We start from the raw sequence: 12,737 nt of genomic DNA, 5'->3' as shown, positions 1-12,737 counted from the left end.
TACCACGAAAATGCTTATGTGAAGGCAGCATCCTCAACATAAAAGCGACTACTCGCTTATATCTCGTAAAGGAACTGAATCTTTCCCAATTGAACCCGTGTTCGGGATGTTTGATGGATGTGACATCGGTGACGAAGGAAGATGATGTCTCCAAGCAATTATCAACATCACAGGAAGGACCCATCAAACGAATTTTATTGATTACACGTTCGTCGGGTATAAACGGCGAATCAGTAGTCCTGAGAATGCTCGGACCAATAACCCAGCTGCTATCCTTGAGGGCTTCCGAAGAAATTCCCCGCGTACCGGTATCAGCTGGATTATCGCCGCTCAGAAAATGGTGCCACTCATCAATAGTGGTCGATTCGAGAATTTCGCCGACACGATTAGCGACGAATACAGGTAATTTTTCAGTGGAGTTTAGCCACTGCAAAACTGTTGTCTTATCTGTCCACATGTAGACATGATTAACAGAGACGGTAAGGGCGGCCAGTATATCATCTTTTAGTCGTGTGGCGAGCAGAGCAGCTTGAAGCTCTAGCTTTGGTATAGATAGCGCTTTCATGGGCGCAACGCAAGCTTTACCAAAGATGAAGGATATTTGAGTTTTATGCGAGCTCGCGAGTCGCGCACGCAAAATCCAACAGCACAGAAAACGTCCTGCGAGCTATCACCGAACATGTGGAACTCAATTTGATCAACAGGCTCTGTGAAGTAACAACGGGGAATAGTCAATTGCCCTAAGAGAGGGAGACCGGAATGCCACTCGAGAAACTTATCTCTTATGTCTTCTGGCAATTCGTCGTCCCAACTTTGTCCACTGATTTTCCAAATATCTTTCAGTAAAAGACGGGCCCTAACTGTGTATGGAGCTACTAACCCAACAGGGTCAAACACAGAAGAGACGAAACTCAAGACGGTTCGTTGAGTTATTGCTTTATCGAGAGGACGATCCACGCATCTGCTAACAACCAATGTGTCTTTGACATGCTCCCACTTAAGACCTAAGACGTGTGATGATTGTTCGGCACCGTTACATATTTCCTTGATGGGTGAAGATGAGGTTTCGGATTCCTCGGGGTTCATTGCTGAAGTGATTTCATCAGCATTACTGACAAATTTAGTCAAATTAAATCCTCCTAATTTTAGTAAGGAAACCAAATCGCGACTAGTTTTAATTGCTTGGGTAACGTTCTCGAATTAATCCAAGTAATTGTCCATGTAAAATTTTTCATTTACGACCGAGGCGGCCTCAGGGTATGTGGACATATTATCAGTTGCCGTTTTTCGCAACGCGAAATTGGCGCACGTAGGCAAATCCCGTGCGCCGAATATATGGCGAGTGTACTGATGAACTACCACATCGGAAGTGGTATCCTCCCGCCACAAAAGACGGAGCGAAATTTGATCGCGGGCAAGGACTCCTACCTGGAGGAACATACCCTCTATATCCGCGGAGACGGTGTACTTGTGTTGACGGAATCGCAAAAGCACAAAAATTAAATTTTGGAGTAGGTCAGGACCCACCAATAAGGACTTATTTAAGGGTGTGCCATGAAGTTTAGAAGCCCCATTAAGGACTCGGCGCACCTTACCCGGCTTATTCGGATTTACGACGGATGGTGCGGAAGATACCACTCGCGATCGGAACGCTTACGTGGATCATGCGGTTCGACGGTAACGACATAGCCTTTCCTAATGTCCTCTCTAATTGTTTCTGCGTATCTTTCGCGCAGCTCAGGGTCTTTACTTAACCTTCTCTCCAATGATTTAAATTGGGCGAGTGACGAGTAATGATTGTTTGGTAGACTGACATTACTATCAATCGAAAGCATAGGCACAATGTATCTTTCGCCATTGTGAACGGTTTCAGAATTTAGGATGGATAAAGCATGTTTATCCGCGGCGGAACGGGCATCGACTTGTTTGAAAGCACCATACGATTCCAACTCGTACCAGGATTTTATCTGGTCGGTCAGAGAAGAATCTTCAACAACACACTTGAAACACGAAGAAGTAGAATTACCGGACGGCGGCAACGGACCACTTAAGACCCAACCTATCGGTAGGCGAACGGAACACGGTGAGTTTTTATCATCTACCAAGATGAACTCAATGGGTCTAACGGGGTGGTAGTAGTCTTGTCCGATAATAACTTCAACGTCCTCATAAGTATATTGAATGGGCTTAATAGGTGCTAATTTTGGATATTTATTCTGCAAATCAGCAATATTGATTAATTCGGAACCAATCCGAATATTGTCTTTAACATATGCACAGAAAGAAAACACGAAATCACTATAATTCGGCTCGGAGGAAACTGTAAACTTGACCCTCTGAGTCTCAACAACGGTGGTTGAATTGAAACCACTAATTGACAAGTTAACGGGCTCCCCTACTAAGCCGAGATGGTTTACGAGTGACGAAGACACCCAGGAGTGAGTCGATGCACTATCACAAAGAACCAACGTCAGGAGACTGGTTACATCCGAGGATACACCAAGTGTTGCAATTGGCAACAACCCTTTAGAAGATTCAATGTCATGTACATCAACAACAGCGGCTTGGGTGGAAGTGCTTGTATTCTCCTTGGATTTGTTTGTTCCAGCCTTATTCGAGACATTTGAATTTTCCTTTTGAAGATAAATAATCCAAAAGACCAAAAAAGTTACAATTGTATCTCAAGATTTAAACTTACGATCAATGACCCGATAAAAAAAATGAGTGATGAGAAAATGAACGAAACTTGTTCTGATCACGCGCTGCTACTATACCTTTGAAACCAAACTATTGAGAATAACGGGAGCAAAAAAAAACACTGTTAAAATACTTTTCAACCCAGTTACATGCGAGGTTAAAGGTAGAAAAGTTCAAGTTACAAAAGATACTCTAAGTTACCAAAATTTTTCAATTGTGTCGGCAGACAATAAAATAACCATACAAACTTGTTTATTTTTATTTTTGTTCCGACTTTCGATACAAAAGTAACGGAATATTTGTGCTCGGGGTGGGTTTTTTTTTCTTCAGACAAATTTCGACTTTTTAAACAGCCATTTTTGACGGAATTTTTATTATCATTCAAAAGCCATTGTTGTCCTGAACTTAAATTTGAAAAGATATTTCACCTGTGATCTTTTTTCGTAAAGTTATGAGGGTTTAAAAATTGCCATTTTGGCCATTTTGACCAATTTGGGACAATTAACGCGCGATATAATTCGCGCTATTAACGCGTAAGCGGAGAATTAATCCGTCTTATAAATCGTTCCAAATTGGTTGAACGAAGCTTATTTGCCTTAATTGAAATGTTACAAGGAACGAAATCTATGTTTTTGTACTTTATATGGCGTGTGGGGGGGGGGGATGATTTTCATAAAAAATTTCGAATTTTGGAAAAAAAAAATTTTCATTTCATTTTAATTCATTAAATTTTTTATGTTATTACTGCTGCTCCATAAACCTTAAAAGGCAGTCGGAACATTCAGGGCTTCGCCCTGATACGAGCAGTCTTGTTTTTCTTGAACATTATTGTTCTTTAAGTAAAATGGAATGTCTTTTTCACACGCTTTTCAATTTAGCAAAAGTTATTGTTCCGACTTTCGATACGAAAGTAACGGAATATTTGTGCTCGGGGTGGGTTTTTTTTCTTCAGACAAATTTCGACTTTTTAACTAGCCATTTTTGACGGAATTTTTTTACATCATTCAAAAGGTATTGTTGTCCTGAGCCTAAATTTGAAAAGATATTTCACCTGTGATCATTTTTCGTAAAGTTATGACGGTTTAAAGATTGCCATTTTGGCCATTTTGACCAATTTGGGACAATTAACGCGCGATATAATTCGCGCTATTAACGCGTAAGCGGAGATTTAATCCGTCTTATAAATCGTTCCAAATTAGTTGAACGAAGCTTATTTGCCATAATTGATTTGTTACAAGGAACGAAATCTCTCTTTTTGTACTTTAAATGGCGTGTGGGGGGATTTTTTTCATTTAAAAAATTTCAAATTTTAGAAAAAAAAATGTTCATTTTGTTTTATTTCATTTAATTTTTTTATGTTTTTACTACTGCTCCATAAACCTTAAAATGCAGTCGGAACATTCAGGGCTTCGCCCTGATTTGAGCAGTCTTGTTATGTTTATTGCCGTCCATATGTCAGTATAAAATGATAGTACTGCTTTTTGATCCAACTTTTGTGGCGAAAGTAACGGAATATTTGTTCTCGTGGTGTTTTTTTTTTCAGATAAATTACGATTTTTTAACGAACCTTTTTTGACTGAAGTTTTGTATCACTCAAAAGCTATTGTTGTCTTAAGCCTAAATTTGAAAAGATGTTTCACCTGTGAACATTTTTGTAACGTTATGGGGCTTTAAGAATTGCCATTTTGGCCAAATTGGGAAATTAACGCGCGATAGATTTCGAGCTATTAACGCGTAAGCGGAGATTAAATCCATCCAAGAAATCCTTCTAAGTTGTTTGAAAGAAGCTTATTTGTCATAATTAATTTGTTACTAGGACCGAAATCTATCACCTTGTACCTTACATGGCGTGTGGAATAATGATTTTGTCAACAAAATTCACAAGTTAAAAAAAATTATTTCAAATATTTTTTCAGATATTTTGTCCTCCATAGAGCTGAAAAAGCAGTCGGAACATTCGGGTTTCGCCCTGTTACAAACAGTCGTGTTTTGATTTAATTTGGGTCTTACAAACCCCCGTAACTTTAGGAAAAATAATCACAGGTGAAATATCTTCTTAAATTCAGGACAATAATATCTTGATGGTATAAGAATTTCCGTCAAAAACGCTTGGTTATTTTGTTAAAAACTGACTGAATAAGAAAACCACACCAAGCCTAATTGTTCGAAAGTCGAAACACTTATTGGAGATGTACTGATTAGCTGCTCTTTCAACCCGGTATGGGTCTTGATACTTCTATTTGTCAGAAAAAATGACTAATTGTTTTTCCATCACAATCAAACCAAAAAAATCGTAAAAATTGAATGCCCTTAAATTGAGAACTAAAAGCCGTACTTTTCTGCTTTTTTTAAAAAGTGTTGTTGTGACACCAAGCAGCTTATTAGTAGGATACGACGAGCATCGAAATTGTTGATGTCACTTTTCTCGAGAATCAGTTTTTTCTAATATTTATTGAAATTTATTTTGAACAGGAAACATCACTGTAGTCTTCGAGGAGTTGTTATGCCGCCATTTAAACTCCTCAAAATTGAACCAGAAAGCAGAACAACAACAAAAATGGTAACTCAAAGTCATTTCAGAGATATAATAACGCGCGTCTGAAAAGTCTTTCATTAAATGTTGTGAGCAAGAATGTCAGTATTGTTTGAGTTCAGAACTTCAAATGAGATGAGTTGAGCTCCCACAAATGCATTACCAGGTACTGAGCGGTATAAATTGCGTCTAATAGCTCATTATTTAGGCTAATTATAACTTGCTTCAATTCAGTTTATGATGACTTTGAACTCAAAACTTTGAACTCAAAGTAATAATTGGCAGCTTACGCATTGCACATAAAAAAAACTGAGTAATAATATGTCCTCATATAGTCGTCAAATCGGCTTTTTTCAACTCTTATAACTTTACAAAGTAATATCGCAGAATAAACATCTTTAGATATTTGAAACCAAACTTTTGTTTTTGAAGGCGGTTTGATATAATCAAATTAGCAGAAAATTGCTTTCTGGGATAGAAAAAAACAGTGCTCAAAAATTTACTCCGTTGTATTGTTCCACATTCTCTTAAAAACCTGTTTAAAAAAGTTAAGTTTTGACAGCATACCGCCATTCAGGCAAAGAATTTCAACTTCAAAGATTATGCAAACCAGATTGGCGTAAAGCAACTGGTTGACCAAAACGTTGCCTTCCGTTCATCTAACAGAAAAGATTCGCCAAAGTTTGATCCAGAGGCGTAAAAAATTAATTTAAAAAATTTATGGGTCGGATCTTCCAGTCAAAAATAGAGTTATTAAAATAGTACCAAAGTGAGACCCTTTGGGTAGTCAAGGGGTCGAATCCCTGAAGGGAGGGGCTGCCTCCTCCTCCCGCTTACCCTAAATCCGCTACTGATTAGAATAATCATAAAGATTGTAAATAGTTGAATTTTTTTCAGGCCTAACAATTTACTTTTTGAAATCCAGTAGTATTTGCAAGTTTGCCAGAAGAAACAAAAAATTCATAACTCGATGGAATATCAAAGAGAACATAATTCAATACGAAGAATGGAAACGAATCAAAAACGCGGCGTGCTCAGGTTTTTTTTTAAATTTTTGATAGTCATATTTCAAAAAGACCGCATCCATAATACCACTTCAAGAGCTTTGGCTGGCTATAAGTTTTAGTCCTAAATTTTCATGGAAAAAAACTTCAGGACCAACATTTCAGTTTTTAAGAAAGATGCGCGCGCCAATAAAAAAGTTGATAAAAACAGCTTCGATTCAGAAAAGAACTAAGACCCAATAGATAAACAATTAGCAGAATTTGTTAAATTTAAACTAAGATTATTTAATAGCACTATTATAGATCTGTGGAATGATTTTTTTGACATCGTTGGTCTGAAAATCATAATTCAAAGCTTTAACTCAGGAATCCATAATGACACTTCCTCTTTTTGTTGTGCTCATTAACGATCTTTACATTGATTATGAAAAAAATATGGGGTTGTTTTGCGCAGATACTTGCAATTTTCGCTCGGCATATCTTAGTGAAAACAAAAAGAGTTATCTCAGAGATCTAAATATGGTCAAATTGTGGCCACGGAGAAAAAAGTGCGACGGTTGAAACATCGTATCGTGATTTATGGTTTGCAAAGCAGAATCAAAGTTGATAATAACAAGACTACTCGTATCAGAGTAAAGCCCTGAATGTGCCGACTGCCCATTCATTCGTCTCGAACAGTTTTTAGAAAATTAAATATTGAGAAACTATGAATTTTAGGCTGATGATATCGAAGTGTTAAATTTTGATTCATTTGGATTTAATAAGACCGATGATAATAGCTTGCCTCATTTCAGTTTGGAATGAGTATGAGTGCGGATAAAATGCCACGCATAAACAATTCGCGTATTGAAACACAATGTCAAAGTATGTTTCCAGCAGCCAAGCCACACTTTAGTCAATTGCAAACAATATCGCTTGGTGTCCCGGATGGATGCCCATATGCAGTCAACTTCTCCAAAATCGGTCTGAATAAAAAAAACACCCCGAGCATATAAATTCTTCAGTTTCTTCTGTGCCCGCTCCGGTCTCTCAAAACGTCAAAAAGACCTTAAAATAATGCAAAAAACACTTAATTTATTAATAATAATTCTTCGGTAAACAACTCTCAAAACGATAATTTGGCATTTTATATCGATAATAAAAATATCAACTTTTAGGTGCAAACTCAAAGCAAGCTCTGAAAAAAGACTGGTATTTGCCCTTGAGACAAATTGCTCTTTTTTGGAGGTCAGACTTATTCAAGTCTGAACAGTGTTTGAGAGAAAAAACGATGAAAATCGATCAAATGGGTATATAGCCCCTCGAGTATACATGTATAAAAGTTAGCGTATGGGGGAAATTGAACCCGTTCTACCGGCGGCTTGAACGTTTTCATATACGTTAGGCTATAGTCGCTTTTCACTAATTTTTACGTTCGCACTTTGGTTATATGCATTTTACTTTTGCGCTGCAACATCCTCCGCCCCCAGAGACGGAAGAACTGGGGCGAGCTTAGCGGTTGGTCGGGTAAGTTCGCTCGTGGCTGCCGTAATGAGGGCGGAATGTGCGCATCTATCTTTGCCGTAGTTAAGTCTAACGATGCAAGCGAGAGGCTTATATCCTCGCGGGCTGTCGGGCTCAATGACCCATACGAGATCGCCTGTCTTAAGTGTGAAGTCAGACTGAGTGTGACTTCACACTCAGTCTGACTTGAAACGCTTATTCAGTGAGGGAACTTATTTGCGAAGCCAACGAGACCAAATAGCCTTCCACAGATAAAAGCGAAGGAAAGCTTGTGGCATGTCGTCCAAGCAAAAAGTGGGTTGGGGTTAACGCTTCTAACTCTCGTGAATCGGTACTATCGGGAGTGATTGGCCTCGAATTCGAAGCCTGCTTAGCTAAGCAGAGTGTTGTTCCCAGCATTTCTTCAGTAACTCGCCAACTGCCTAGTATATCGTAAAGCACGCGCTTCACGCATTGGACGAGGTGCTCCCGGAGCCGCTATGATAGGTACGCCTGGCGGGTTAAGTTTCCAAGCAACAAATTTGTGTGCAAAAATGGTCGGAGCCGTACCGTTCCAGTTCATGATGCAGACAATTAATTCCTCTTCCGCACCAACGAAGTTCGTAATAAAAGTAATCCACACCCGTATGATTAAAGAATGGTTGCTTATATCCGAGACGTTCGACAGGTAAATTGGACATAAATGGCTGGATGGTACTAACTTGGCATTTACGGCATATTACCGATTGATTTTTGTTAGAACGAAATAGTCGAAGCAACCTAAGCATTGCGTGTTTAATATTCAAAACAGAGCGTATGTAGTCTAAGCCTTTAACCTTTGATGAAAATGCTTATGGTGGAGACTGTGAGCCAAGAAGTGAACTGGGGTATGACGCGCATCGAATAATTTTGAGTGCTTTGTATCAAACCCGGTATTCTCTAAGCGCATAATCCGGCCGGTGGAAAGAATGATACCAGCCAGACCGATAAAAGGAGAGTATGTGGCAATCTTATTTTTATTCTTTATATGTTCGCCAGATTTGAGTGTTTTTAACCCAACGGGGAAGGATTCCATCAGAACAAAATGAATAAGTTTGTTTTCTGCAAAAACTAGTTCAGTGGGGTCGGTGATCCGTAAGTCATTACCGAGAAAATGCTTATGTGAAGCATCATCCTAAACATAAATGCGACAACTCTTTTACACCTCTGAAGAAATCCCCTTTGTACCGGTATAAACTGGATTGTCGCCGCTCAGAACATGGTGCCACTCATCAATAGTGGTCAATTTGAGGATTCTGCCGACACGGTTAGCGAAAAATACAGATAATTATGCTACTCGAGAGAGTTAAGCTACTCGAGAACGGTAGTGCTATCTTTCCACATAAATATATCGTTCACTTTAACTATAAGCGCTTTCACACTTTCGATTTTCAACCGTACCGTGCGGCAAGCAGAGCTGCTCGAAGTTCCATTTAGAGTATTGACAACGCTTTGATTGGCACAACCCACGCTTTATCTAAGACAAAAATATTTCAAGTTTGTGCAAGCTTATAAGTCTCGCACTCAAAAACCCGATGGCGCAGAAAACAACATGAGAGCTATCACCGAAAAAGTGAAGCTCAATACGATCCACAGGTTCTGTGAAGTAAAAGCGGGGAAGTGTCAGCTGACCTAGCAGAGAGAGGCCTGAGTGCCACTCAAGGAATTTTTCCCTTATTTCTTCTGGTGAAACATCAGCAGGTTTTTGGTCACTTTTTCGCCATATGTGTTTAAATAACAGACGAGGCTATTAACCGTACACGGGCCTTTTAAGCAAATAGGGTCAAATACAGAATTTACCAATTTCAAAACGGCTTAATGAATTATCGCCTTAGCGAGAGGCCGATCGAAACCTCAGCTCACAACCAATGTGTCGTTTATATGATCCCATTTTAAACCTAAGACGTGCGACGATTAATCAGCATTACATATTTCCTTAACCAATGAGGGTGTTTCATTGACTTCGGGATTCCTTGCTTTTGATATTTCTTCAACATTACTGACAGACTTAGTCAAAACCAAAACCACCTAATTTAAGTAACTGACCGACAATCTTTTACTGCTTGATTGATGTTTCTAAGCGAATGCAAGTAATCGTCCATATAATGTTTTTCGGCAACCACTGACGCCACTTCAGGATATCCCACGTAGGCGAGTCCCAGGCGCAGAACATATGGCAAGTGTACTGATGGACTACCACAACGTGGGGTCGTCCCGCCACAAAAAACGAAGCGAAGATTGATCTTGGTCGCGGATTCCTTCCTGGAGGAACATACCTCTATATCCGCGGAGACGGCGTATTTGTGCTGTCGGAAGCACAATTGTATGATTATCAGGTTTTGGAGTAGACCTGGACCAACCAATGGGGATTGATTTAAGGACGTGCCATGAAACTTGGCAGCCCCGTTAAGAACTCGGCGCACCTTAACTGGCTTATTCAGATTTATAACTGGGTGGTGCGGAAGATACCAATCGCGAGCGGTTCACGAACGTGAATCATGCGGCTCGACGGTAACGGCATCATTTTTCTTGATGTCCTCCTTTATTGTATCTGCGTATCTTTTGAACGGGAATCGACTCGTGTAAAGGCTCCATAAGATTATAATTCATACCATGACTTCATCTGGTCAGTTAAAGAAGAATCTTTAAGAACAAGCTTAAAGCACGAAGAAGTTAAACGGCGGTTGGCAGTAACGGACCACTTATGACCCAACCTACCGGTAGGTGGACAGAACATGGTGAGTTAGAGTCTTTTTCTAAAAAGAACTCAATCGGACAAACGGCGTGGTAGTAATCTTGTCCTAAGTTAACTCCCACATCTTCATAATTAAACTGTAACGGCTTTATTGGAGCCAACTGAGAATTTTTATTCTGCAATTCTAGTATATTGATACAATATGTACCAAGGTGAATGTTGTCTTTCACATAAGCTTCCATAGTGAAAATTAAACCTGCGTTGTTCGGTTCAGACGAGACATTTAATTTGACTTGCTGAGTTTCGATGACTTTTACGGCATTGAAACCACTGATAGATAACTGGACTGGCTCAAGAACCTACTTTAAGCGGCTAGCGAGAGATGCAGAAACCCACGATTGTGTAGATGCTTCGTCATAAAGAACCAACGTCTGGAGACTCGTGCTATCCGAAGATACATCAAATTCTGCAATTAGCAACGGTCCTTTTGGTAATTCTTTGTAATTTTTACACCCCAGAGCGGCATGAGTGGAAACTTGTTCAACAATTTTCGGTTTAGACTCATTGATTTTACTTAATATTTTTCTTTAGTGGAAAATTTATTTCAGCACCGTGGAGGAGGACGTTGTGCATGCTCTCACAGTCCTGTTTGCGCAATTACGGAAGCCGTGGTTCCCATTGAGGCATGCGAAGTAAAGTTTTTCATATTTTGGTGGGAGCTTGCCGACAGCTTGATTCAGATGAGTCACGCTTTTGAGGTCATCATGAAATGGCAACGATTGAAATACTGCAACCAGTCCTAAAACGGAGGAGGAGAAACTGATAATATTCTCTGAATGCCCTTTGAGTGGAGGAAAACTGGCTAACCTATCTAAATGAGCCCCAACAATAATACAATTGCATCATTGTATAAAGCTCCACTTTGATTGTATTCAGGGATAAACGCTTTGGCTTTTCGAGTTACGAGCGTCTTTAAATAAGTTAATTTCTCGTCAGCACTCCGACGGGCGGAACCGATGGTTGAGGTAAATTGTCCAAACCATTCCTGCCAATTCAAAGCGTTACCATCAAATTGACTTACTTTCAATTCTGAGAGACGATCTTTGCGGCTACTTTTCATCCATTCAGCTAGTTCACGAGCCGAAAATGGTTGCTCTACCGGATGTTCATGTGAAGGACCAACAAAATGATTTAAAAAAACCCTTAGTGAGCGGGGTCTGTACTTTGGAGATCAGCTTGAGGAGTATAATTTATTGAGCCACCACTGGTATGCGGGATGATCCCTCTTGAATTACCAATGGGATGATCCCAATGGAGTGGCCAAAGAAAACACATTCGCAAGCTTAAATTTCCAAATGGCTCAACAGGCATGCTATTTGCAGCGCCGGCATGTGCACAAAAAAGCTGCTGATCCTCCATCACGTATTTATTTGAACGCGCTGTTGACAAATGATGAGTTATCGGATGGTTCCAAGAGACCTGCAGCTCAGACTGCGCGACAGTTTGCGGAACTCTGTGCATTAATGGGAAATGATTCATCAGACCCTGCATATTTGTGTTACCAACCAGCTTGAGTTTGGAAGGAATTCAGCTTGAGGTATATTGGGAGGTGAATAATAATTAACACCGATATGAGGTGCTAGACAAAGAGGAACTGTAACAGATGCGTCATTAGTACTCAAAGACAAACTTGATCTCGGGCAGTTTTGCCGAAAGGCTAGATGATTACTGATGTGCAAACCAGGATCACTAGATGTTCCATGTCCAGCGGTGAAGCCATGACCTGAGTTTCTTTGAAACTCAGGAATTGACGGCAAGCCCGTTGTGGTTGTTCGATAATACCTGTGTTTTCCGGTTGGGTGGCCAAGACAGCAGAAGTATGATCTTTGATAGAGTCAATTCGGGAACCAATACGATTATCCTTGACTTTTCCCCAAGTTGAAGGCTGGTTTTTGTTAATTTCGTCCTATCCAAATTTCTCCAAAGACCTTGCTTGGTTATGTACCTCTCGGGAACTTCGGTTTTTTTAGCCAGTTGAATGTTTATCTCCATTTTTTTCAACGGCCTGTTCCGTTTTACAATTTATGATAACTGTCTCGATAGTTGTCAAACGGCTTTGATTTTCAATAAACTCTAGCACGAGAGCATGACATTTGTAATGATCATCTACTGTAGAGTCTCTAATTTTAGACAATTTCTTTAATCTTTTTGTATATTTTTCTCCATGCTTTTATCGAATCTATTTTCTCGATGCTTTAGAAGTTACAAACGAAGTTTAAAAGAATAT

The 12,737-nt window shown here is 39.6% G+C and overlaps 1 protein-coding gene across 1 annotated transcript in view; it reads right to left on the bottom strand.

The window, feature by feature from the left end:
- The window catches only part of LOC134846072 (large ribosomal subunit protein uL4-like), a 252,836-nt gene extending 245,843 nt beyond the window's left edge, over positions 1-6,993 (bottom strand). Inside the window, exon 1 of the mRNA XM_063863266.1 lies at positions 6,990-6,993. The gene's annotated coding sequence lies outside the window, so the exon portion shown is untranslated. The remainder of the gene's footprint in view (positions 1-6,989) is intronic.
- Between the last annotated feature and the right edge of the window lie 5,744 nt (positions 6,994-12,737).

This window comes from Symsagittifera roscoffensis, chromosome 5, assembly GCF_963678635.1.
Source record: "Symsagittifera roscoffensis chromosome 5, txSymRosc1.1, whole genome shotgun sequence".
Taxonomy (NCBI): Eukaryota; Metazoa; Xenacoelomorpha; order Acoela; family Convolutidae; genus Symsagittifera; species Symsagittifera roscoffensis.
The sequence above is the reverse complement of the archived record's forward strand: the minus strand, read 5'-3'. Positions and strand labels throughout refer to the sequence as shown.